This window comes from Protopterus annectens, chromosome 1.part0 (assembly GCF_019279795.1).
Source record: "Protopterus annectens isolate FY-2018-M chromosome 1.part0, PAN1.0, whole genome shotgun sequence".
In the NCBI taxonomy this organism is placed as follows: Eukaryota; Metazoa; Chordata; order Ceratodontiformes; family Protopteridae; genus Protopterus; species Protopterus annectens.
Window position 1 is genome coordinate 1,138,809,226 of NC_056725.1, and position 25,610 is coordinate 1,138,834,835.

At 46.3% G+C, this 25,610-nt stretch overlaps 1 protein-coding gene across 1 annotated transcript in view; it reads right to left on the bottom strand.

Moving 5' to 3' along the window:
- Positions 1–25,610, bottom strand: part of TSTD3 (thiosulfate sulfurtransferase like domain containing 3) — a 392,152-nt gene that overhangs the window by 63,206 nt on the left and 303,336 nt on the right. The window lies entirely within an intron of this gene.

The window sequence follows — 25,610 nt, forward strand, 5'->3', positions numbered from 1 at the left end:
GAGGAAATCGGAATCTTTTTCCGCACTAAGGGAAATTGCTCCAAGGCCGATGTAGGAGCAGAGCTCACCTGTGCCGAAGCTCCGAGAGGGAGAACGGGGTCGGACAAGGGTCCGATGCCACTCGCCTCCTCGGAGCAGACGAGAGAACCCCGGCACCCAGATCCCTCGACAGACGGCACCACCAAGGGGATCGGAGCCGATGTCGGAACCGAAGGAGATAGAGTTATCGGAGCCGACAGTTCCACTACTCGAACTCCGACTCCAAACTCATTGGAGTCGGAGGAGGAACATTGATAGAAGTGGACGGAGCAGACACCTGTTGAGGAGGTCTGGACAACATCTTGGCACGTGCCTACAACTTTACCAACCTACTGACCACTCGCTCCACGTCGTGATCTGACAGCCTAGAGGATTAAGAGGAGTGAGAGAATCGGTGACTGCGCTCGCTCTGAAGCAAAGGAGACCGAGGAGCCGAATGTAACGATTCCAGTGAAGGGGACCTCAGCCTCTTGTGGCTCCGCGAAGGCTCCGAAGTTTCTGATGGAGCCGACGGGGAAATAGTCAGCCGGAACCGAAGTAGAAGGTAGTGTCTGAACAGAGGATGTCTCTGAACTTGGAGCCGATGGCTTGGTAGATTTAGGGGATTTCACAGGCTGAGAGCTCTTGGCCAGTGAACCCTGGGGTTTTAAAAGACCCCTAAGAATAAGCTTATTCTTACGCTCCTGCAGGACTCCTGGACTAAAGGCATGACAGGCAGAACAAGAGTCATGCAGGTGTATAGCGCCTAAACAATAGACGCAAGAAGTGTGCCCATCTGTCAGAGACATATTCTTACAGCATGAGTCACACTTCTTGAATCCAGACACTTTGGATTCCTTTGACATCCTGAAAGAAGGAAACAAATACAACAGCAGCTACCAAAGCAAAATACAGTCTACACAAAAAACACACTGTACTACAAGACTATAGCTAAAGTTTTTTTTTTTTTGTTTTTTTTAATAGGAAAGCCTCTAACTTAAATGGCTAGCCTATGAAAGAAAGGTAGAAGGAAAGCCTCTAACCTAAACGACTAACCTGACAAAAGGAAGGGGGGGAGGGGTGGGGGAGAACTCTCTAAGTTAAACGAGTTCTACAAGGAAAGGAAGGAATACTACAACTAAACACTAGCTATCACAAAAAACAAGACTAATCATTAACAATAAAACACTGTTGTTGTTGTATTTTTCGTCTTTTCCCGGTTAGGGGTCGCCACAGCGGAACTCCAGTCCGCTAATGATTGGCAGTAGAGTTTTACGTGCCGAGTTGCCGGCCCTGATGCACAATCTTCAACGAACGGACGCCCATTCACGCAGGTCTCCACACAGAACACGCTCTAGCTGAGAATCGAACAGGACAACATTTTACTGTGAGGCAACAATGCTACTGCAGCGCCACCACCGCAGTGTACTGAAAATATAAAATTCTAGAGTAAGAAAGTTATACAAAAAAACTTTATACGAGCCTGAGCCAGAAAAACGACACCTCGCAGCTGAAGCGACAAACGAGATCTGGGTAGCTATCGCTAGGCATCATGGGATAAAGGGTAGCCTCGAGCCAGTAAACAGCTCTCGAGCTGTAGAAGAACGACCCCCAACCAGCAAGAACGAAGGCGAGATAGACAACTTAACATTATATATTTCTGTAGAAACTAAGCTGTCTGTGAACATCCAGCATATGAAGTTGATACTCTCCTTCGTTCTGGAAATTAGGAAAAAAATACAGGGAGATTAACATCCTGATTTACATTGGCCTCAGAAGCAACCTTGGGCAGAAAGGAAGGGTTAGTACGCAATGCAACTCTGTCCTTGTGAAAAATTAAATATGGAGACTTACAAGATAAAGCCTTTAATTCAGATACTTTTTTTACCTGAAGTGATGGCCACTAAAATGATGATCTTCCAGGTCAAATGCTTTAAATCAACTTTAGCAGAAGGCTCAAAATGAGGAGAAACTAGAGCTTACAAAACCATAGTAAGGTCCCAAGGTAGGGCAGGATCCTTAAGAAGGCAAAGAAGAAAGTTACCTTTTAAAAAGGCCTTGCACAACTTAGACGAGGCCAGAGAGAGTGAATTTTCCACAATGTGAAAGCTGGAAATGGCCAACAATTGCACTTTCTCCGTAGAGAAGCTAGCTCCATTATGAAAAACAGATGCCAGAAAATCTAAGACAGCAGAAACAGGAGTTGTAAAAAAGTCAGTTCATTCTGATGAGCCCAAATGGAGAACCTCTTCCACTTGTTGTTATATATTTGTGTTTATATTATGCTGTCGAAAACTCCTGTCAACAGCGTAATAAGACATGAAAAAGTCGAAACCCCCGAACATCGAACACACACACACACACACACACACACACACACACACACAAAAAAAAAAGAAACACGCAAACACAACACAAATTGCTCTATGCAAGGGGGCAAGCCCCCCTCACCCCCCACTACTTAAATATACCAACTCCGAGATCGCACTACATTGCAGTAAATGGAAATTTCCCCTTACGGAGATTTCCGTTTACATGCGTGATGACTTTTGCTTTTGACATTTTGGTGCCGACAATATCAGCTTCGATATTGTTGGCCTTTGACAGGGTGAAGTAGACCCATATATTTTCCTAGTGGACAGTTTGCAGACTGCAATTAGAATCTTCCTAACTGGGGAAGAAAGTCCGAGAGTTATAGCAATCATTGGAACTGGAGTAACCAAGCGGTTAATTGCAGGTTTGGAAGACCTGGGTGGACGTGTCCTGATGGGTGGGACAGAAGATCTGGAGAGGGATCCAAAGTCCAGGGTGGGCAAACCAGGTGAGACCAAAGGAAAGGAAAGGCCAAAAAGAAGCAATGAGGATTACTTAGCACTTCAACCTCTGAGATTTTTACAGAAACTTGGGAATGAGAGGAAGCGGAGGATAGGCATAAAGCAGACCGGGTGGCCAAGCATGGACCACAGCATCTCTCGGTGACTATCCCTGGGAAGGGATTAGGGCAAAGAACTTGCTGCACTTGGTGTTAAAAGGAGATGCTAAGAGAGTGAAGCAAGGTTGACCGCATTTCTGAAAGATCATATTTGCCACTGAAGTGTTTAAATACCACTTGTGAGGCATCATAATGGTTCTGCTGAGCTGTCCCGCCAGGATGTTTGACTTCCCCAGAATGTGCATTGCTACGAAAAAGCAGTTGGAAGAGGTCACCCACTGCCACAACCTCATGGCCTCTAGACACAAGGGGTAAGACTTGTTTCCTCTTGTTTTTGACACACCAGACCACTGACATGCTGTTCATCTTAACTGCACTGGTTCCACTCAGAAGAGAGGATGAAGGGCTTGCAACACAAGCACCACCACTCATTTCCATGACATTTATGTGCAAATTTGTCTCTAGAGAAAGGACCACGTGCCTTGGACTGTCTGTCCCAGATAATGCCCACCCATCCAAACGGGGAAGCATCCATGGTCACTGTGGCGCTTGGAGGAGGAAGGATGAACGGTTGACCCTGTTCGGTTCCCCAATTGGAGCCACCAGAGAAGAGATTGTTTGCATGCTTGAGAGATTTTAATCGGACGATTCAGTGGATACCAAAGAAAAGACCATTGGACTGCCAAGGTCCACTGAAGCACTCTCATATGAAGGCATGCTACTGGAACAAGAGTAATCGTGGCAGTCATGGACCCCAAGGCTCTTAGGACAAGACTTGCTGGCGAAGAAGGAACAGCCAAGATTTGCTTGATATGAATTCTCAAGGTGGAGATTCTTTCTAGAGGGAGAAGAGCTAAAGAATGAATGGTATCCATGCAGGCCCCGATGAAATCTGTTATCCGTTCTGGTTGAAGGTGACTTTTTGGCACTGATGGAGATGCCCAAGGTTGAGGCTAGTTGGAACAGACAGTCTCTGGCTTTCAGGAGTCGATGCTTAGTGGGAGCAGTTAGAAGCCAATTGTCCAGATAGGGAAACACCTGGAATCCTCGCAGTCTCAGGTGAGCTGCCACTACTGCCATACATCTGGTGAACACCCTGGGGGCTATGGTGATACCAAAGGGAAGTACCTCTGAACTCATAGTGATTGGCTCCAACCCGAAAGTGGAGGAACCTTCTGGAGTGCCTGTTCATCTTGATATGACAAGTACATGTCCTGAAGGTCTAAAGAGCACATCCAGTCATCCTTTTGCAGGAAGGGCAGAATGGACTGAATCATGACCATTCGGAACTTTGAGCTGGCTACAGACTTGTTGATGGCCGTAAGGTCCAAAATGGGCGTGAGGTCCCCTGTTTTTTTTCTGAGCACTAAAAAGAATCTGGAGTAGATGCTTGATTCGAGCTGGTCTAAAGGAAAATGTTGGATGACACTCTGTGAGCAGCTTTGAAATCTCTAAGGCTGCAACCTCCCTTTGGTTGGGTGGGACATTGGGGAGGTTCTTGTTTGGAGAGGGATTCAGGAAAAAGCATATGGAATAACCTTTGGATATAAACAAACACTCACTGATCATTTGTGATGGCTTCCTAGGCTGCTGGGTGTAATGACAAACATCCCCAGACTGCCTCCATAGATGAAGAGTCGGGAAAACCTTCAGGATCACTTATTGGGCCAGTCTGAGAAGGTATCCTGAGACCCTTGGTTCACTGGACTCCCTGTGACACAAGAGCAGCACCTGCCATTAGAACCATTTCCCCCTCTGCCTCTGGAGTGATGATCTCCCTATTAATCCTGAAAAGGACCTTGAGATCTTCGAAACCACAACTTTTTAATCCCAGGCTGGTTCCTGGAAAAGGCCGGTTGTGAAGTAGCAAAGTGGATTCTGAAGGCAGACAAGGTTTTTCCATCTTTTTCACTTTGGGTGAATGCGTCTGACAGTTGGACCGTCAAAAGGGGCACTGGTGAAAGACGCCTTGTAGGGGTTCAAGAAATCACACTGCCGCATTCAAACGTGGCATATGACTGCAATGCCTGAACAGATCCACCCTTGAGGTACCTTCTGCAGCAAGAGAAATTTACCTCATGGAAGAGTTAAAAATGGAATGTAGGGTGGCCACCATGGACGAAAAGGTCGTCTGTTCCTCAGTAGACATGGACCCTGGGCAGAATTAGAGAGATCCTTGATTAAGTCCCTCTGTAGTCTGGTTACATGTGCCAAATAATTCAGTGCTCACAATGCAAAGGTCGCTGAAGCATATACCAAACCTCTTCAAAGCCCTACACTCCTTGTTAGGGGAATAGTCAGTGGAGCTTTGCTGGGTTTGCTCCTTTTTGGTAGTTGCTGCGCCTACCATTGGCATCAACAGAACACCTTTAGTGGAGTGGGGTCTGTCCGACAAAGCACTAAAGATCTTATCTGTACATTTAGGAATGGGTTCCACTGTGTCTGGCTCCTTCCATGCCCTGTGGGACACAAGGCCGATAAGGGGATCCGCAGGGAGGACAGTGAAGTAGTAGACTGGCCCAACCCAAAAGCTTCCAGAAATACCAATTCCTCTGGGTTAGGGTTTTGGGCAGACCAACTACTTTTTTGGCAAAGGATCTCCATCATGTCTCCAAAGGAGACATACTCAGGTGGTGATCTAGGGGACCCTTCCCCTTCATCGATATTGGTGTCCTCAATGAGAGATTTTGCACTAGTGCTTCCAAGGAACCTCCTTGGTGGGGTGCTCCAGAGAGGTGTTGGAAATTGGGGTATTCCACAGGGGAAGCAGTCTGAAATCTCTCTGGGTAAACTGTCCAAAAGGTGACAGAACAGATCGCTCAGGAACAAAATCTGCTGGGAGGTGGCCTGGTTCCAAAGCAAAGAGATTCGAGGCTCTTCTGGACACAGAGAGAGAACCCTCTCCACCATCTCAAATGCCAAAAGAGATCGAGATATCGAGGGCAACCGCACCAGAGCCGAAGCTACTGAAAGGAAAGCTCCACAAATCCCCACCTCCCCCAGATCAGAGTGAAGAGTTGGAGCAGAGCTACCAAGTACCGAAGCCCCAAAGGGAAGAGACTGCTCCGAAAGCTTCACAGCTGACATCAACCCCTCGGATCCAATGCAGAAGCTTCGGCTCTGACAACCGCTCTGCCCTGAAATGGTCGGAGCCAGGCAATTCAGGGGAAACCGGAGTCAAGGTAACCATACCAGTCAGCCCTGACATCTTGACTCAAGGTATGCTTGGGCCCAATAAAATACAGTTGTGTACTTACCATAAATGTAAATGTTCATGTGTATTCACTGTTGCAGTCATTACTCTTGGGTTATCCTGCTGGCAGGCTACCCGCAGTCGGCCTGAATTCCAACGTCTTGGTCTGGCGTCGGTTGCTGTCGCCTCTTCCCTGACGTCAGTGTGCCAGGGGTATAAAAGATGCAGCAGACGCCATTTTCTTCAGTTTTTCTTGCCCCAGATGTCAGGTGCCCCCAAAAGGGTAGGCTAAATAAATGATACCAATAAACATGCATGCACTAACGTAAACATTTCCTTCATCTACAAGCAAATACACACACAGGTTGTATAGAATAGAGAAGTACAGATAAGACCCAGCAAAAAAAAGGGGGATGGTGGTAGGGTAACCTGGACTGCAACAGTGAATACACTTGAACATCTACATTTATGGTAGGTACACAACTGTACTATGTTCATCGTGTTTCACTGTTGCAGTCATTACTCTTGGGTTGAATCCCAAAGCTGAGGATGGGTGGCTGGGCTAAATAGGATTAGGAGAAGCTATGAGGCCCTGCAGAACTGCAGTGGCAAAGCCTGCTCTGGATTTAGAGTAGAGAGGTAAGTGGTAGTGCTTTGTAAAAGTGTGCATTGAACTCCAGGTTGCAGCCTCTAAAATATCTTTGGTTGGTACTCCTCTGAGGAAGGCTGCTGAAGTGGCTGCTGCTCTGGTTTAATGTGGCCTAATGCCCTTAGGCACTGATTTGCCATGCTGTGAGTAGCAGAAACGAATGCAATGGCCTATCCATTTTGAAATAGTCTGTTTTGAGATGGCCTTTCCTTGTGATCCTGCAGCATATACCATTAAAAGTTGCTCAGTCTTTCTGAAAGCTTTAGTTCTGTCCAAGTAGAAGCGCAGCTGTCTGTGTATGTCCAAAGAATGCAGAAGTCTCTCATCCTTGTTCTGTGGATTTGGGTAAAAGGTAGGCAAGTGAATGATTTGGTTAAGGGCCACACTGGACACCACCTTAGGCATAAATGTAGGGTTCGTCCTCAGAGAAACCCTGTCTGGATGGAAAATGATAAACGGTTCCACAGCCATGAGTGCCTGTAACTCCGAGACTCATCTTGCAGAGGTTATTGCTAGGAGCAGAGCTGTTTTCCAGGATAAGAATTTTATATCAGCTGTTGAGGCTGGCTCAAAAGGAGGCAGTGTGAGTTTTTCCAAGACATAATTGAGGTCCCATGCAGGTACTGGTGCTCTCCTTGGAGGTCTTATGTTTTTGGCTCCTCTGAGGTACTGCCTTATTAAAGGATGAGAAAAGATAGGTGGTTCCGTATTGTAATGGGCTGAAATGGCAGAGGCATGAATCTTAATTGATGAAAAGGGTAGGCCTTTGTCCAGCATCTCAGTTAAGTATTGCAAACTCTGAGGAATATTTGGTACAAATGTGTCAATTCCTTGTTCCTGGTTCCAAGCACAGAATTTCTTCCATTTTCCTGCATAAGATTTTCTGGTACTGGGCTTCCTGGCCTCCAAAATAACATACATTACAGCTTTGGAGAGAGGAGTGTTCTGAATGGTTACATTATCCGCCATGCTGCCAGATTTAAGGTCCTGAGTTGGCTGTGCAGGATCTGATTGTTTTGTTGGGTCAGTAAGTGAGAAGTTTGAGGCAATGTCCAGGCTGGACCTTGAGACAACTTCTTTAGGACTGGGTACCAATGCTGGCGTGGCCAGTCTGGGGCAATCAGTATCATTTTTGGCTTCTCTTGTCTGACCTTTAGGAGTACCTTGGGGAGGACAGGCAGTGGAGGAAAGGCATATATTGTTAGGTTTTCCAGCTGAAGGATAGGGCATCCACTTTCCATGCTTGCTTGTGATAAGTCCTTGTGCAGAATCTCTGTAGTTGGCAGTTGTGGTGGGAGGCAAATAGATCTGTCTGGGCATCCCCATTTCCTTGTTATCATGCTGAAGACTTGTGGATCCATTTTCCACTCGTGGGGATCCATGAGGTTTCTGCTTAGTTAGTCTGCCAGAGTATTTATTTTTCCTGGCAGGAATTGTGCTTCCAGGTGAACTTGATAAGTGAATGCTGTGTCCCACAAAGTCATGGCTTGTCTGCAGAGGGGGTAGGAATGTGTGCCTCCCTGCTTGTTTATGCACCACATGACTGTAGTATTGTCCGTCTTTATCAGTAGTTGTCCTGGATGAAGTAGATCCTTGAAAGCTGTCAGGGCATTATGAACAGCTAGCATGTCTTTTTGCTTGATACGAAGATGCATCTGGCTTGCGGGCCATGTGCCCTGAATACATTTTCCTGCCATGTGGGCTCCCCAGGCATAGTCTGATGCATCCTTTGTTAGTGTCTGCCTGGCTGTGAGTGAATGGCTGTCCCTTGTTGTGGTGACAGGCCTGTGCCCACCATCGAAACTCCGGTTGCAGGCAGGGAATGAGGGTAATTAATGTTTCCAGACTATGGCAATGTTGAGTCCAAACACTTGTAGTTTCCTCATATGCAGTCTGGCATATGGAATTAGCAGAATGCAGGATGCCATGAAGCCCAAAGCCTGCAAAATTTTTCTTGCAGATAACTGGGTCTTTGATGCCAACATTTTGAAGAAGTCAGTTGCCTTTGTTTGTCTGGCGTGAGATAAGCCATCTGGGCAGTTGTATTTAAGCTTGCACCCAGGAATATTATCTCGAGAGGGTACTAGTTTTGATTTCTTTTCATTTACTGTGCACCCTAGGCAAACTAGTAATCTTTTTACAAACACCAGATGCTTTAGTAGAATGTCCTTGTTCTCTGCTTGAATAAGGCAGTTGGGATATATTTGAATTCCTCTTTGTCTGCAAAATGCAATTACTGGTGCCAGGCATTTTGTGAAGACCCTGGGCGCAGTAGATAAGCCAAAGGGCAGTGCAGAGAATTGGTAGTGCATTGAGCCAGCTATGAATCTGAGGTATCTTCTGCAAGATTGTCTGAGACATGCAGGCATGCCTCTTTTAGGTCCAAAGTTACGAGCTAAGTCTTCTTGCCCAGCATGGGCAGTAGCTGCTGCAGTGTCAACATTTTGAATTTTGGAACGTCCAGAAATGTGTTTAGAATAGACAGGTCCAGTACTGGTCTCCAGGCTTTGTCCTTTCCGGGCACCAAGAAAAGTCTCGAGTAAAATCTTTGTCCCTGCTCTTATTGTGGTACTTGCTGAATGGCCCTCATGTCCATGAGGGATGAAACTTGCTTTTGTGCCTCTGCCCATTGATTGTGTGGCAGGTCTGGCATACCTTTTGCCCTTGGCAGGGTGTGAAAGTGGAACCTGTAGCCCTGAGACACTATGTTCAAGACCCATTTGTCCTGGGTGATCATGTGCCAATTTTCAGAAAAAAGTGCTAGTTTTCCCCCCAAGGGGACTGACAAAAGATAAGTGCTTGGTTCTGGCAGATGAAAGTCATTGGGACTGTTTCCTGTATGGCTGTGATTTGTCTTCTCCGCTTTTGGAGGCAGAAGCGCCCCATTGTTTAGGCCTGTATGAGCCTTGGGGCTGGGATCTGCCTCTGGGGCATCTGTATCTGCCTCTTTGTGGCCTGTCTTGACACTGGAAAGGACCAGTTCTTTGTAGGCCAGTTCCTGCTAAATCTGGGTGGCTGCACCTGTAGGAAATCCTTAACCGTCTGCATAGATTTCGCTTTGTCCTCCATTTTCTTCAACACCTCTTCTGCTTTAACACCAAACAAAGTATCACGCTGTAATGGAGCATCTAATAATTTTGCTTTAACATGATTAGGCAGATTCTGTTCCTTTAACCAAGCATGTCTCCTAATGACAGAACCTGTAACAGCGGCCCTGCAAGAGGCCTCCAGAGAATCAAAACCACATTGCAAAGTATGCTTTCCTACTTGTTCAGTTGCATGCAATAAATCTTGCATTTCTTTGTTTTCTGCACATTCAGAATTTAACATTTTCTGTTTAAGCAGTGATAATAAGTATTGCTGATATTTAAGCACATGAAATTGACAATTTAAAGCCCTCACAGCCAAGGTAGCAGAAGTGTAAACCTTTTCCCCCCATCTGTCCAGTGCCCTTGAATCCCTATCAGAGGGGATAGGGTTTTTTGCAGTGGAAGCCTTGATCCCTTTGGGACCCTGAGAAATAGTTTCTGGGTCAGCAGCAGGGTTTTTATAAAGAAATTTACGTGAATTTGGAACCCTGTAGAATCTGTCTGGCTTAACAGGTGCAGGGGGTAGAGAGTCAGGGGATAGGCTGGACTCTGAAAATACATCATCTACAATGTCTAAAACAGGAGAGATAGCAAGATGCCTGTGCTGAGGTAGTAAAAGAAAATCTCTAAGCCTTTTCCTTAGATTCTGAGTAGTCTTGGCCCTCCCAGTGGAAATGCTCCCTCATGGTATGCAGGGTTTCCCCAAAAGAAAAATCCTCAGAAGGGAGGCTGAAGTGATAGATTCTTCAGCATCGGAATCCTCATAGGGAGGGAGAGAGTATTCTTGGTCAGAAGAGGAGCCAGAGGAAATGGAAACCTGATCTGAAGATTCATATTCTGTCTCTTGCCTAGGCCTCTTCTCAGGAGGGGGATGGGAACCCCTGATCAAAGTAATTAGGTCTTTGGCCATTTTGAGCATCTGTTTTTTAGGCATGGAGGCCTGTCCATGGGCTTGCTGCACTTGTTTCTTTGTCTTTAGTGGTGCTTTAGTCTTTGCCTTTGGAGCTGTAGTTGGTTTTATATGTAACTGTGAAGGCCAGAAAACACCCTCAGAAGCCGATGCATGCTCAGCGGCTTCTGACCTATCTGAGGGAATATTTTCCAAGTGTCCAATACCTTGAGTTTCCAGAGGCCTAGCCTGCTCCACGTGGGAGTCGGAAGCGGCCTGTGGCTCTGAGGTAGCGGGCGTCAGGGGCTGCGAGAGCACCTCACTGAGAACCGGTGAACCGGCGACTGGCTTAGAAGAAGCTTCGTTGTCAGTTTTGGACCTCGGATGCCTGTCCTTTTCCTTGCGTTTCTTGTGAACTGCGGTAGTCAGATGACTATCCGACGACATTGTGTAATTAAATCTTCGGCCAAAGTAATGAAATGCAAAATCATACCGACGCTTAATAGTGCGTTGGTTAAATCTAGCACAAAATCTGCAATTAGCTACGTCGTGATCAGGGCCTAGGCAAGGAATACAATAAGAATGGAAGTTCTTATGCGGCATTTGCTTCCCACAAGAAATACAATTAACTTTTTCTGACATCGGTCTGGAGCAAGAAAAAAGTTTACCCAACGGGGTACTTAGCTTTAAATGAAGACTTCGGATCTGAACATGAAAATCTCAAGAGTCGGCCGACCGGCACTTGCGAACTGCTTCTGCTTCGGGCACCGCGCAGAAAGAAAGACTGAAGAAAACGGTGCCGGCTGCATCTTTTATACCCCTGGTGTACTGACATCAGGGAAGAGGCGACAGCAACCGACGTCGGACCAAGACGTTGGAATTCAGGCCGACTGCGGGTAGCCTGCCAGCAGGATAACCCAAGAGTAATGACTGCAACAGTGAAACACGATGAACATCTCTAACCTGGGGGGTCAGATCAGAGAAGGAGATAGCGGAACAAAGGCAGGGACGTGGCTCAATGATCCGTGGGGGGGGGGGGGTAAAATCCCCAGATGGATTTTGCCTTGAACTTCACCATCATACTGTCTACCTCAGCTTCTGAGAGGCTGCAGTAAATTGGTCTGGGAGTCTGAAGAATAGGAGACTTAGACCTCAAGGCAACTGGCTCATGGAAAAACTGTGAGACTTGTGCTGAGAGGAAACCTGCATAACGGTCAGAGGCGAACTACTCGGATCTGAAGTTTTAGATGACCCCTGAGGCGGTTCCCTGGCTTAGTGGGATCTACTTGGGGACCACTTGTGTTCCTTGTGCTTCTGGGGGGGGGGGGGTTGAACCCCTGAAGTGGAAGGTGTTACAGAGGAAGAAGCAGTGGAAGGGAGGAGGCCTTTTAAAATTAGCTTCTTCCTCCTATCCATTAAGGCATGCTGGTTGAAACCAGCACAGATGGAGCAGGAGTCGTCCAAGTGAGAAGTCCCAAGGTATACCACACATTCAGTGTGGGCATCGGAAAGGAGCATTTTTTGCCCACGAGACACATTTCTTAAAGCCCCAGGTTTGGACTCAGCCATACTGTACCATAGAAAATACAACTATAACTAGTAAACAAATAATATATTTAGAAAAAAAAACTCTCTCTCTCTCTCTATATATATATATATATATATATATATATATATATATATATATATCCACACACACGCACATATTATATATATATATATATATATATATATAGATACAGATAAAGATCAAAAAAAAAAAAAGGACAGCCGCGAGAAAGGGTAAGGAGGAGAAAGGTAGTAAAGAATCCTCTAGTTGGAAGAAATTATTCTACTCAAAGGTATATTAGAGAGTAAATATGTAAAGGTAAGTTTATATATGTGAGGAAAAAAAGGAAACATTTTCAATATACTCACGGAATAAACCCTTTGGAGCTCAAAGAATCGCAACCCCAATGCTAGCAGAACCACACCAAACGAGATCAGAGGGAATGAGGGGGAGCAGAGCATTATGGGTAGGGGAGCAGCTCAGATTTCAGATCCTAGAGCTTTAGTACATGGCTGAGTCAGATCTAATCCTATCCGAACCCAAAAGTTGAAGAAAAAAATGAAGGCAACAACTTCAGACGTACTTTTATCAAAAACCTGAAAACATGGATCTCAGAATTCAAAACACTCAAAATATTAAATAACCATTCACAAAAATCAACAATAAGATAGCATTACCTGACCTTTATTGATCTTTATGCAAGAACAATGAAACATGGCCTCTCTTATTTTCAAACTTCTTATTCGTGAACTTAACACAGAAATGAAGTCCCTAAAAATGGGGACTCTGGCATAAAGTATTTATTTCCTCCCCACTCTATGATGTATATAAGAGAGACAGAGTGACACAGTTTTCTTCTTGAGCTGACAAATATCCAGACTTTCCTCTCTTAACCGAAGAGAGATTTGTAGCTTTCTTTGGAATCGGTAGCAACCTTAAGTTCATGCTCTGCGATTCTAACACAATAGCCCAAATCCTTGAAACTATCAAGTAATGGTCCAAACAGTTAGGACTTTAAGTTAATTATAATAAATATAAAGTACTCCATCTCACACACAAAGCAGTGGAAGAGTTATTAAGTATGACCAAGGGAAAAGTACAGTTTTGTACCTACCATAAATGTAGATGTCCGATAGGCATGCATCTGCAGTCCTTACAAATGGGTTGTCCTGTCGTCAGGCAGCTCTTCGGTCGGCCGGATTCCAAAGTCTGGGCCTGGCCTCGGCTGGTGTCGCACTTCACCCGACGTCATAGCGGTAGTTCTTCGGGTATAAAGGCATCAGCCGACGCCATTTTCCTCAGTGTTTTTTGCCCCAGATGCCAGGTGCCCTCTAGGAAGGCTTAATTTGGATAAATGCAAATGGTTCCAAATAGTAGAGAGCAAACAAAAAATAAGCAGTTATGTACATATATACAAACAAATACACCATAATAGATTCCCCCAGCTAGCTACAAGATGGGCAAATACCCTAGGAGTACCACAGAGGGGAAGGAGGGTGGGTAATCCTGACTGCAGATGCATGCCTATCGGACATCTACATTTATGGAAGGTACAAAACTGTACTATGTCCTTCAAGGATGCATCTGCAGTCCTTACAAATGGGTAGAATACCAAAGCCAAACTGGGGGAGGAGGAGGAGAAATAAGATTATGGTGTAGCTAAGATCCCTTGCAAAACAGCAGTGGCAAAACCTGCTCGGGATCTGGAGTATAAAGGTAAATTATAATGCTTGGCAAATGTATGCACGGAGCTCCAAGTAGCAGCCTCTAAAATGTCTTTGGTAGCCACTCCTCGTAGGAAAGCTGTGGTAGTGGCTGTTGCCCTTGTAGAGTGAGGCCTGATGTTTTCTGGAGTTTTCTTCCCATGGTAGGAGTAACAAAATCTAATGCAATTTCCTATCCACTTAGAGATTGTCTGTTTTGAAATTGCTTTTCCTTCCATTCCTGTTGCATAAGCTACCAGTAGTTGGTCAGTTTTTCTATTGCCCTTGGTCCTGTCCAGGTAGTAGCGTAGTTGTCTATGTACATCCAAGGTATGCAACAGTCTTTCCCCCTTGTTCTTTGGGTTGGGGAAGAATGTAGGTAGATGGATAGCTTGATTTAAAGATACTCTGGAGACCACCTTTGGCATAAAAGTAGGATTTGTTCTCATGGACACTCTATCTTGATGGAAGATCAGGAAGGGCTGTACTGACATTAATGCCTGTAGCTCAGATACCCTTCTTGCTGAAGTGATTGCAAGCAAGAAAGCAGTTTTCCATGATAAGTATTGTAAGTCTGCTGTTGCTGCTGGTTCGAAAGGAGGGAGTGTCAACTATTCTAGCACGAAGTTCAAGTCCCACGCAGGCAATGGTGTCTTCCTAGGTGGCTTTACATTTTACTGCCTGAGCAGAGGATGTGAGAAGACTGGAGGATCCAAGTTGTATTCTGCTGAAATAGCTGATGCATGAATCTTAATGGAAGAATAGGACAGGCCGTTGTGGAAGAGCTCTGCCAAGTATTCCAGGATGTTGGCTATGTTTACCAGTGACACATTTTCTCCCTTTGTAGTACTCCAAATGTGATATCTTTTCCATTTTGCTGAATAATTTTTTCTTGTTGAAGGTCTGCGAGCCTCCAAGATAATGTCTTTAACCCTTTGGGATAAATTTGGGTTATTTGGTCTTATGCAATGTTCCAGGCAGTCAGCTGTAGTGTTTTCAGGTTTGGATGCAGGGTGTTGTAGTTGTTCTGTGTTAACAGTAAGGGAACTAGAGGTAGAGTCCATATTTGTTCCCGAGACATGCTCCTCAGTAATGGGTACCAATGTTGCCTTGGCCAGTCTGGAGCTATCAGGATGATCCTTGGACGGTCCTCTTTGATTTTCAATAGCACCTTGTGCATCAAAGGAAGTGGTGGGAATGCATATGCTGTCAGGTTTTTCCAACTGAAAGATAGGGAGTCCACTTTCCAAGCAAGTGGGTGGTACGTCCTTGTGCAGAATTTCTTCAGTTAGTGATTGCGTGGGGAAGCAAATAAGTCTATTTCTGGTAGCCCCCACTTTCTTGTAATGGTTTTGAAGATGTCCGGATGCAGCATCCATTCGTGGGCATCCGTGGTAGTTCTGCTTAGTATGTCTGCTAGAATGTTTTCTTTTCCTGGCACAAAAATTGCTTGTAACTGGATGTTGAAGCTCAGGGCCACATTCCAGAGGTCCATTGCCATCCGGCATAGAGGGTATGAATGTGTGCCTCCCTGTTTGTTGATGTACCACATAACTGTGGTGTTGTCTGTCCTTATCAACAGTGGACCTTGTTGAAGAAATGGTCTGAATGTCTGAATTGCCAGTTTTACTGCCAGCATTTCCTTTTGATTTATGTGTAGGTGCAGCTGATCTTGAGTCCATAAGCCTTGTATGCACTTGTCCAGCATGTGTGCCCCCCAACCGAGGTCTGAGGCGTCCGTTGTGATTGTCTGGCTTGGTTGAGTGCTGTGGAAGGGCAGTCCTTTGTTTGATTGACAGGCCTGAGCCCACCATTGGAATTCTTGTTTCAGGCAAGGAATTATTGGAATTTGGGTTTCTAGGCTGTGCTTGTGCTGAGACCATAAATTCCTTAGGTACCACTGTAACTTTCTCATATGCAGTCTGGCATGTGGAACCAAAATTATGCAAGATGCCATGTAACCCAAGGCTTGTAGAACTTTTCTTGCTGTTAGCTGGTTCTGCTTTGTTAATGCCAAGAAGTAGAGAGGGAGTTGCTCCTGTTTTTCTACTGTTAGGAATGCCATTTGTCTTGATGTGTCCAGTTCTGCGCCCAAAAAGGTTATCCTTTGGGATGGTATCAGCCTTGACTTTTTATATTGACTGTGTATCCCAGGGCTTGTAGTAGATAAATGACCCTTTTCAAGTCTTCTGTCAGCTTGTTTTTGTTGTCCGCTTGTAACAGGCAGTCGTCCAGGTAAGGGTAGATTTGGATTCCCTGAAGCCTGCAATGAGCAATTACTGATGCCAGGCATTTCGTGAACACTCTGGGCGCAGTAGATAAGCCAAAGGGCAATGCTGAGAATTGATAATGCTCTGATCCTGCAAGAAATCTGAGGTATCTTCTGCAAATTGGTCATATGGGGACATGCAGGTATGCCTCCTTGAGATCTAGAGTTACCAGCCAAGACTCCTTGCCCAGCATGGGAAGAAGCTGCTGTAGGGTGAGCATTTTGAATTTTGGGACAATGAGGAATGTGTTTAAAGTGGACAGGTCGAGAATAGGTCTCCATTGGTTTTCTTTTCTTGGTACCAGGAAGAGTCTGGAGTAAAATCCCTGTCCTTGCTCCATAGATGGTACCTTTTCTACAGCTCTCATGCTTAGTAAGTGAGTTATTTGTTTTAGAGCTTCTGCCTTTTGATTTGGAGGTAGGTTTGGCATTCCTCTCTTCCTTGGTAGAGTATGGAAGTGAAACCTGTAACCTTGGTCTATTGTCTGCAAAATCCACTTGTCTCTTGTGATGTAATGCCAGTTTACTGAAAATAAGGCTAGCTTCCCGCCTAAGGGTGCTTCTAGTTGTTCCCTGGTAGGCGGTGCCAGAGCCAAGTCACTGTGATTGTCCTGTAGTAGTGGTGGTGGCTGTATCTGTGGCTGTACCTCGCTGGTTGTTAGCCTGCCACTGACGTCCCTGTAGGCACCTCTGGATTGACCTCTGCCTCTTGAGCGCCTATTCCTGCCTCTCTGAGCTCTGGAGGTGTCTGGAAAGGACCAATTTTTGGAGGGCCAATTCCTGCTAAACCTTGGAGGTTGGACCTGTAAGAAATCTTTCACTGTCTGGACAGATTTTGCCTTCTCTTCCATCTTCTTCAGCACCTGTTGTGCAGGAGAGCCAAACAAGTTGATCTTGTCCATGGGAGCATCTAGTAGCTTTGATTTGACATGATCTGGTAAGGCCTGCTCTTTTAACCATGCATGTCTTCTGATCACTGTGCCAGTCATGGCTGATCTAAAGGAAGCTTCCAGTGCATCATAGCCGCATTTTAAGGAATGATTACTGACCTGCTGAATATTATGCACCATTTCCTGAACAGATTTTTTATCTAATGGTTCATCTGAGGACAGCTTTTTAGTTAACTGGTCTAACATAAATTCTTGATACTGGATCATGTGGAATTGACAGTTCAAGGCCCTAGCTGAAAGAGTAGCTGAAGTGTAAACTTTTTTACCCCATCTCTCTAAGGACCTGGATTCCCTTTCAGAGGGGAGGGGGTTTTTGGCAGAGGTAGCTGCTACAGCCTTAGGTCCCTGGGAGATAGTTTCGGGATCTGCAAAAGGAGCCTTATACAAATGATAATGTGTGTCCGGGACCCTGTAGTACCTATCGGGCTTAGCAGGGGCCGGAGGAAGAGAATCAGGAGCAGTACAAGCATCATTAAAAGCATCATCCACAACAGCAAGTACTGGAGGAATGGCTAAAGGCCTATGCTGTGGCAAATGCAGGAAGGTTCTAAGCCTTTTCCTAGTGTCTGAAAAATCCTGGCCCTGCCATTGAAATTGTTCCCTCATAGCATGCAAGGTTTCCCCAAAAGAAAATTCCTCAGGCGGAGAGGCTGAAGGAATGGACTCTTCTGCATCAGAGTCCTCATAAGGAGAAAAGGGGGCCTCTGGAGGGTTTGAATTATCTGATTCATCAGAGGAGCCCTCAGAAGAAACTGGCTCAGGGGGCTCTACTCTAGTCCTCTTCTCTGGAGGTGGGCGAGAGGCCCTGTCTGGATGTGGTTGGGATCCCCAGATCAAAGAAAAGAGATCCTCTGCTAGACTAAGCATTTGTGAACTGGAACTGGGCCTGTGAGAGGGGGTCTTAGCAGGCACAGTTTTGGTAGTTTTTGCTGCTTTAGCCCTGGCAAAGGCCTTAATCGACATGGATGCAGGAGGCCTAGCAGCTCCACGTGCAGGGGTAGAAATATCCAAAGGGATAGTAACGGATAAATCCTGTGAACCTGCAAGAGCAGGTGGGATTTCAGTAGCAGATTCAGCCAAGATGGATGAGGCCTCGGTTGGCAAGTTTTCGGCCGAAGGAAGAACCGTGGACTCTGTTTCAGCCGAAACAGAGACACTCACGGTTATTTAACCGTTTCGCCGAAACCGCTGACCACGAGTGTCGGTCCTTTTCCTTGCTTTTAGAAATTTGTAGTCGGAGGATCCGACGGCATAATGTAAGCAAAATCGAGCCAAAACTCCTCAGCAAATTCGACCGACGCCTAAGCCGTCGGTTGAAAGAAGCACAGGCTAGACAAGCTGCTACGCCGTGGTCTGGGCCTAAGCAAGGTAAGCAGTAAGAGTGGAAATCTTTATGAGGTTTTTGTTTCCCACAAGTTAAACAGTTATTCACTTTTTCTGACATGGGCTGAGGCAAGATAGAGTCCCCAACGGGCTACTTAGCTTTTAGTAGTCTTCGAAGTAGTAGAAGTATTCGCAGTAGTAATCTCTGGTTCTGACCGACCGGCACTTGCAAACAGCTTCTGCTTCGGGTGCCACGCGGCAAGAAAGACTGAGGAAAATGGCGTCGGCTGCTGCCTTTATACCCGAAGAACTGCCGCTATGACGTCGGGTGAAGTGCGACACCAGCCGAGGCCAGACCCAGACTTTGGAATCTGGCCGACCGAAGGGCTGCCTGACAACAGGACAACCCATTTGTAAGGACTGCAGATGCATCCTTGAAGGACATCCAGCAGATCTACAGACTGGTTAATGGGAAACCCAGAAATGACCCTGGGCAAGAAAGAAGGGTCAGTACGAAGGGACACCCTATCCCTAATATGGATCTTCCATGACAAAAACTTTATATCATATGCATCAAAAGGCTCGAAAGGAGGGCCTGTGAGAGACTGAAGCACCAAGGTCAAGCCCCAAGGTTGTAAGGGGGGCTTGACAGAAGGTTTAATGTGTAATACTCCTTTCAAAAGGAGTTGCACAGGTGTTGTGACATAATCGAATAATTATCAAATCCATTATGAAAATTGGCGACAGCTGCTAAATGTACAGTGATTGTCGATGCTGAGGCTCCTGCATGTAAAAGAGTCGTCGGGTATTGAAGGATCTTTTGAATAGGCATAGAGAAGGGATCTAAGTTCTGATCTTTGGCCCAAATAGAGAACCTAGTCCATTTACTAGAATAAACTTTCCTGGTGGAAGGTTTGTGTGAAGCCAGAAGAATTTCACGAACAGGAGATGGGATGTCAGGCAGCCTGGCAATCATTGGAAGTGGAGAAACAAGGCTGTGAGAGCTTGAGGCTGTGGAGATTGGGATGAATCAGTCCCAGAGGATGAGATAACAGGCCTTGGGAATGATCCAGGATCCACGGGTTGTGAATCAGATGAGGCCATAAGAATGGGAACCAGACTGGACAGAGGCAATGAGGATCACTTTGCTTCTCAACCTTCGAGCTTTCTGGAGGAATGTTGGAATCAGGGGAAATGGAGGAAAGGCATACAGTAGACCCAGGGGCCAATCGTGCATTAGTGTGTCCCTCAGGGGTTCCCCCTGAGGGGGCATTAGGGCAAAGTAGCTTCTGCATTTGTTGTTTAGGGGGGGAAGCAAACAAATCACAGCAAGGCTTGCCCCAGCGGCGGAAAATCCAATCCGCTATTACAGGATTGAGGGACGACTCGTGAGGCATCAAGATGTTCCTGCTCAGATTGTCTACAATAAGGTTGGAACTCCCGGGAATGTGCGTTGCTATAAGAAAGCGGTTGGAACTCCCGGGAATGTGCATTGCTATAAGGAAGTGGTTGGAAGCTATCACGCAGTGCCAAATCCTCATGACTTCCCGACACAGGGAGTAAGACCTGGTTCTGCCTTGCTTGTTGATATACCAGACGACTGACATGATGTGAGACTTAATGCAATGGTCCCAGAAGGTAGGGATGTATGGAACGCTTGCAACACTAAAAGAACTGCCTTCAGTTCCAGGACATTTATGTGCAAATTGGCCTCCATGGGGGACCAGGTGCCTTGGATCGTCTTTCCCTGGAAATGACCCCTCCCCACCCGAACAGGGAAGCATCTGTGGTCACCGTGGCCATGGGCTGGGGAAGGCAGAACAGTCGACACCAAAGATTCGTTTTTGACTTCATCCACCATAGTATTTCTTCCGTGCAACAGTTTGTAAGACGTATCATGTGGTCTAGTGGGTGAGTTAAGATCGACCACTGTGCAGACAGGAGCCACTGTAGGATTCTCATGTGCAGCCTCATCAGTGGTACCAGAGTAATGGCAGCCACCATGGAGTCTAACAGTTGCAGTACAAGTTGTGCTGGTACATAGGTCTGTGGAAGGAGGGCTTGGATTTGGTGTCTAATTTTTGAATGCCTATGAGGAGGGAGAAAAGCTTGACAGGACGTTGTGTTGAAGACTGTTCCAGTAAATTCCAGTGTCTTTGTTGGGGACATTTGAGATTTGTCCTTGTTGATTGTAATCCCCAAGCGGACAGCGAGAACTTGAGTGTAAGAGAGGCTGTGGATTAAAAGATTCCTGGTCGGAGTGGTAAGGAGCCAATCGTCTAGATACGGAAACACCTGGAATCCTTGTTTTCAAAGATGAGCTACTACAACTGCCATACATTTGGTGAACACTCAGGGGGGCTGTCGAGAGACCGAATGGCAATGCCCTGAACTGGTAGTGATTGGCTCCCAGACGGAAGTGGAGAAACCTTTGGGAGTGGTGATCCATCTTTATGTGGTAGTATGCATCCTAGAGGTCTATAGAGCATATCCAGTTGTCCCTCCCTAGAAAGGGGAGAATGGACTGTACCATAACCATCCGGAATTTTTGAGGTTTGATAAATTTGTTCAATAGGCTGAGATCCAGGATTGGTCTCCAGTCCCCTGTCTTTTTTGGCACTAAAAAGAACCTCGAGTAAAACCCGGACTCTCTCTGGTCTGGTGGGACTGACTTTTTCTTAGCAGCTTTTCTATTCCTAAGGCTGCTAATTCCCTTTGATTTGATGGCAGATTGGGGATTCGTTTGACAGGTCTGGGAGTTAAATCGAATGGTATCTGGGTAGCCTCTGGATATTATCCTCTGCACCCAAACATCGGTAGTAATAAGTTGCCAGGCTGGTAGGTGCAGAGAAAAATGACCCCCGACTGCTTCCAGAGGAGAGCAATCGGGCCGCTGCTCAGGAGCGCTGGTAGGGTCAGCCGGAGAAGGAATCTCTAGCTCCCTGGTTACGCGGACCCCCCTCTACCCAGAAAGGGGGCGTCTTCCAGATGAGTTGCCCCCTCTGCCCCGTGGGGATTGCTCACCACGAGTGTCACAAAAAGATCCTTTGGATTTTCTGAACCACATTTTTCCTCCCTTCTGGTTCTTGGAGTAGGACGTCTGGGGGGTGGAAAAGCATATGCTCACAGCAGACAAGGTCTTTCCGTCTTTGTCACTTCGTGCTAGTGTGTCTCGTACTTTGGGACCAAAAAGTGTAGATTCGTCAACAGGTACGTTGACAAAGGAAGATTTAAAGGGGTCTGCAAAGTCACACAACCGCATCAAGCATTACATCTCATGACAATGGCTGATGTGGCAGCTCGAGCTGTCCCTTCGGTGGTGTGAGATATCAAACGCATCGAAGAGTTCGAGATGGATTCAAGGGTAGCTAGCTGAGAGGAGACAGTGTCACGCACCTCATCAGGCAGTACCCCCACCAAAGAGGAGGACAATTCAGATATTAGGTCTCTTTGGAGGCGAGTGAAGTGTGCCAGATAGCTCAGCGACTGAATGACAAAGGTCACTGAAGCATAGGTCTGCTTCCCTAGTCTATCCATGGTCTGAGACTCCCTGTTTGGAGGATGGACAGTGGAACTATCTTCTGCCAGTTCCCTCTTGGTGGCCGCCACCACAACCAAGGAATCAACTGTCAACTGCTTGGACCAGTGGGGCTGATCTTCAGGAGTGGATAAAATTTTGTCCAGCCTCCAGGGGACAGGTTCTACGTTGTCTGGGGCCTTCCAGGCATGCTGCATGATCAACTTAAGAAGCTCATCTGCAGGTGGGGTCACCCAGGAAGTAGATGGCTAGGCATGGTAGGTCTGCAAGAACACCGATTCCTCAGAGGAAGGGTTAGAGGACTTCCAGTCTTCCCGCTGTTTGAGGATTTTGAGAATGTCTCCGAATGAGATGTCGTCTGGGGGAGACGGGGACCTTTCTCCCTCATCACAATCAGAGTCTTCGGTGATAGATTCCTTTGGGGAATCAAGTTGCTTCCTCTTGCACCTTTTCTTCCGGGGTGGCTCCCCAGTGGGATCCTCTGAGGAGGACTTGAGAGAAAGGGTTCCCTTCAAAGGGGGGGGGGGTCTTGAGGCACCCGTGCCCGGGATCCTGAAGCAGGGGGTTGGGACAGCTGCATGCTTGGGGGGGGCATGCTTGAGGGGGGGGTCAGATGCTGATGTCACTGATGTTGACTGAGAGCCTGTGGAGACAAGAACCCTCTCCATCACCTGGAAAGCAGGCCTGCCCGAGGAGGGATAGGAGCCCGGAACAGAGAAGGACAACCTCGGAACTGGGGTCAAACCCCATCCTGTGGAGTCCTCCTCCAGGTGAGGAACTCCGAGAGGACTGGAAGCCGGAGCAGTGGACATAGATGGTGCCAGTGAAAAAACAGGCACCGGACTAGGTACCAAGGTGCCGATGGCCTAAGCACTGCTCTGAGAGAGCACCGGCTCCACTGGAGCAGACGCAGCAAGGGTGTTCGGTGCCAACAGGGAAAAGTCCGCAGTTGAAAGAGAGAGAGTATGCACCGGGGTGGACATCAGTACAGAGATCTCCGGAACCTGGGTAGAGACGGGAGGAGGATAAACAGGACAATACGCTGTGAAGGATTCTGAGCCAGGAGGGACGGAAGGTTTAGATGGAGTGGGCAATCCCCTAGCAGCCAGAAGCTGGTCCACAACCCACACTAAGTCTAGTTCAGAAAAACTCCTGGTGGATCTAAAGGAGGCTGCTGAAGGAGATTCAGGTCTTTCAAGAAAAAGGGCTACATCTATGCCCCTAAAAAGGGTCGTACATTGGAGAGTATCTAGTTCCTGGCAGATATTCGTCTTTAGGAGTCAAAGTCATAACTTGTGGAGCCAAGAAATCTATCGGCACCGTGATCGGGGAAGGTGTCGAAGCAGGTACAGTCATAGAAGCCACTGTCGGAACAAAGGATGGCACCGAAGCTAATGGTGCCGAGGCTGGAACCGAAATAGGAGTCAACATCATAGATGGCACCGAGGGAGAAGACACAGGGCCTGGTGCCAAAGAGGTCTGCGCCGAGGGCGCCAGAGAAGCACGGAGCTGACTCGGTTCCATAACTGATGGAGATGTAGGCACAGAGTGACTCCGTTTTTCCTTATGATTTTTGGCCTTTGGAGGAGGTGAGGCCTCCGAAAAAGGTGTTTTAATTAAACCTTTTAAAATAAGCTTATTCTTACATTCTGCTAGTGTGCGACTGTTAAAACTAGCACAAATGTCACAAACAGCTTTAATATGGTCTACGCCCAAACAGTAGACACAACGAGCGTGTCCGTCCGAGTTGGGCATCTTACGCCCACACCTGTCACAATGTTTAAACCCCAACTTAACTTTGACATAGTACAGGCAACAAAAAAGTATCCTAAGAGGAAACCAATAAAAGAGAGAGAAAGGGGAGAGAACACCAACAATGGTATTTAAAAAATACCATAAGTGGCAAGGGCCTACCAAAGGCAGGAGAGAGGGACAGTACCAACGATGGTAGAATTTAAATTACCAAAGGTAAAGAGTAGGAAATTAAGTTAGGTTATAGGTGATATTGAGAAAAGACTAAAAAACAAGAAATTTTGAAGAAAAACTACATAAAAAAAAAAATCACAATTTTCCACTTAGCTTTGAGAGAGATGGCGAAGCACATCTGATGAGGAACGCGGCAAATAAGATCTGGAGCAACTATGAGAGGGGCATTATGGATAGGTCTTAGCTAAGAGTTTTTGGCTGGCGCAAGCCTGGAAATGGCCATGTCGGTTCCGAGGACGGAACCAAAGTCCTAACAGTAAGAAATGAATAAAGATTTACAACATCAGATGTAAAATTTTGACATATTTCACAAGGAGGTTGAATCTGGAGATGAGGAACACCAAGACAGTAGACGCACAAAAAATGCCCATCCGAATTAGGCATCTTTCACCCACACTTAGTCACACTGCTTGAACCCAGTCATTCCTCTTCTGTCAGCCATGTTGAGGAGTCTAAGAAAAATAGGCACAGCAGAAATACAAAAATCCAAGACAAACAAACAGTCAGAAGGAGAGAAATATCTAACAATACTATATAAGAAAAGTTTTTTGTTTTTTATTTTTGTTATAGAAGACGGAGACTAGAGAGGAAGGAAATACCAACTATGGTATAGGAGATTACCACAAGGGTAAAGGAGGGGCCGTACCAACAATAGTACTAAGATTACCATAGAAAAGGGTAGGAAGAAAGGTCACAGATGAATACAGAAATAAAGGAAACTATTCTAAGAAAAAAATGAAGACTAGAGAGACTCAAGAAAAATATCAAAAACATTTTTCAGTTAGCTGAGAGAGCTGGCTTGGCACGTCTTGAAAAGTACAGAGCAAACGAGATCTGGAAAAGGAGAAGAAAGCACTACAGGTAGGACTTAGCTCAAGAGTTTTTGACTAGCATGTGCTTGCATATTGGCCGAGTCGGTTCTGAGGTCGGAACAAGTCCTATCAGTAAGGAATGAATGAAGATTTACAATATCAGATCATTTGTTTACCTGCATTTTGTTTAAGTTTGTTAATTTTGTTTCTTACCAATATTGGATGAGAAGTTAAGAGAATCCTTGGGAAACCTTGGAAATGAGAGGACTGAAAAATCTTGAGATTCCCTGTATTAGCTTATCCCTTTCACCACACTTGTTGATCACCTCTGCAGCACAGGGGCTAAAAACTAAATCTTCTTTTTTATCATCATCTGGAAGGTTATGAGAATGCATCCATGCAAACCCCCCCTTCAAAACAGTAGTAGTGGCTACAGCCCTAGGAAGTATTAAGACACAGACACACAGACAAGCAGACACACACACAGACGCACACAACGTAAACAATAAGTAGCAATTTGAGCAACTGACAGGAGAGCTTTGGTCCCTGGACATGAAGGATTGGAGCAGAGCGTGTCGGAGCCGAACCCGGCTCCAATGCAGCAACGAAGGGAGCTGGAACCGAGAGTTCCTCTGCTGGCACCAAGCACTCTGGCTCTGAAAGGCCAATATGGCTCGGAGGGGGAATAACAGACGAGGGCAAAACTGGAC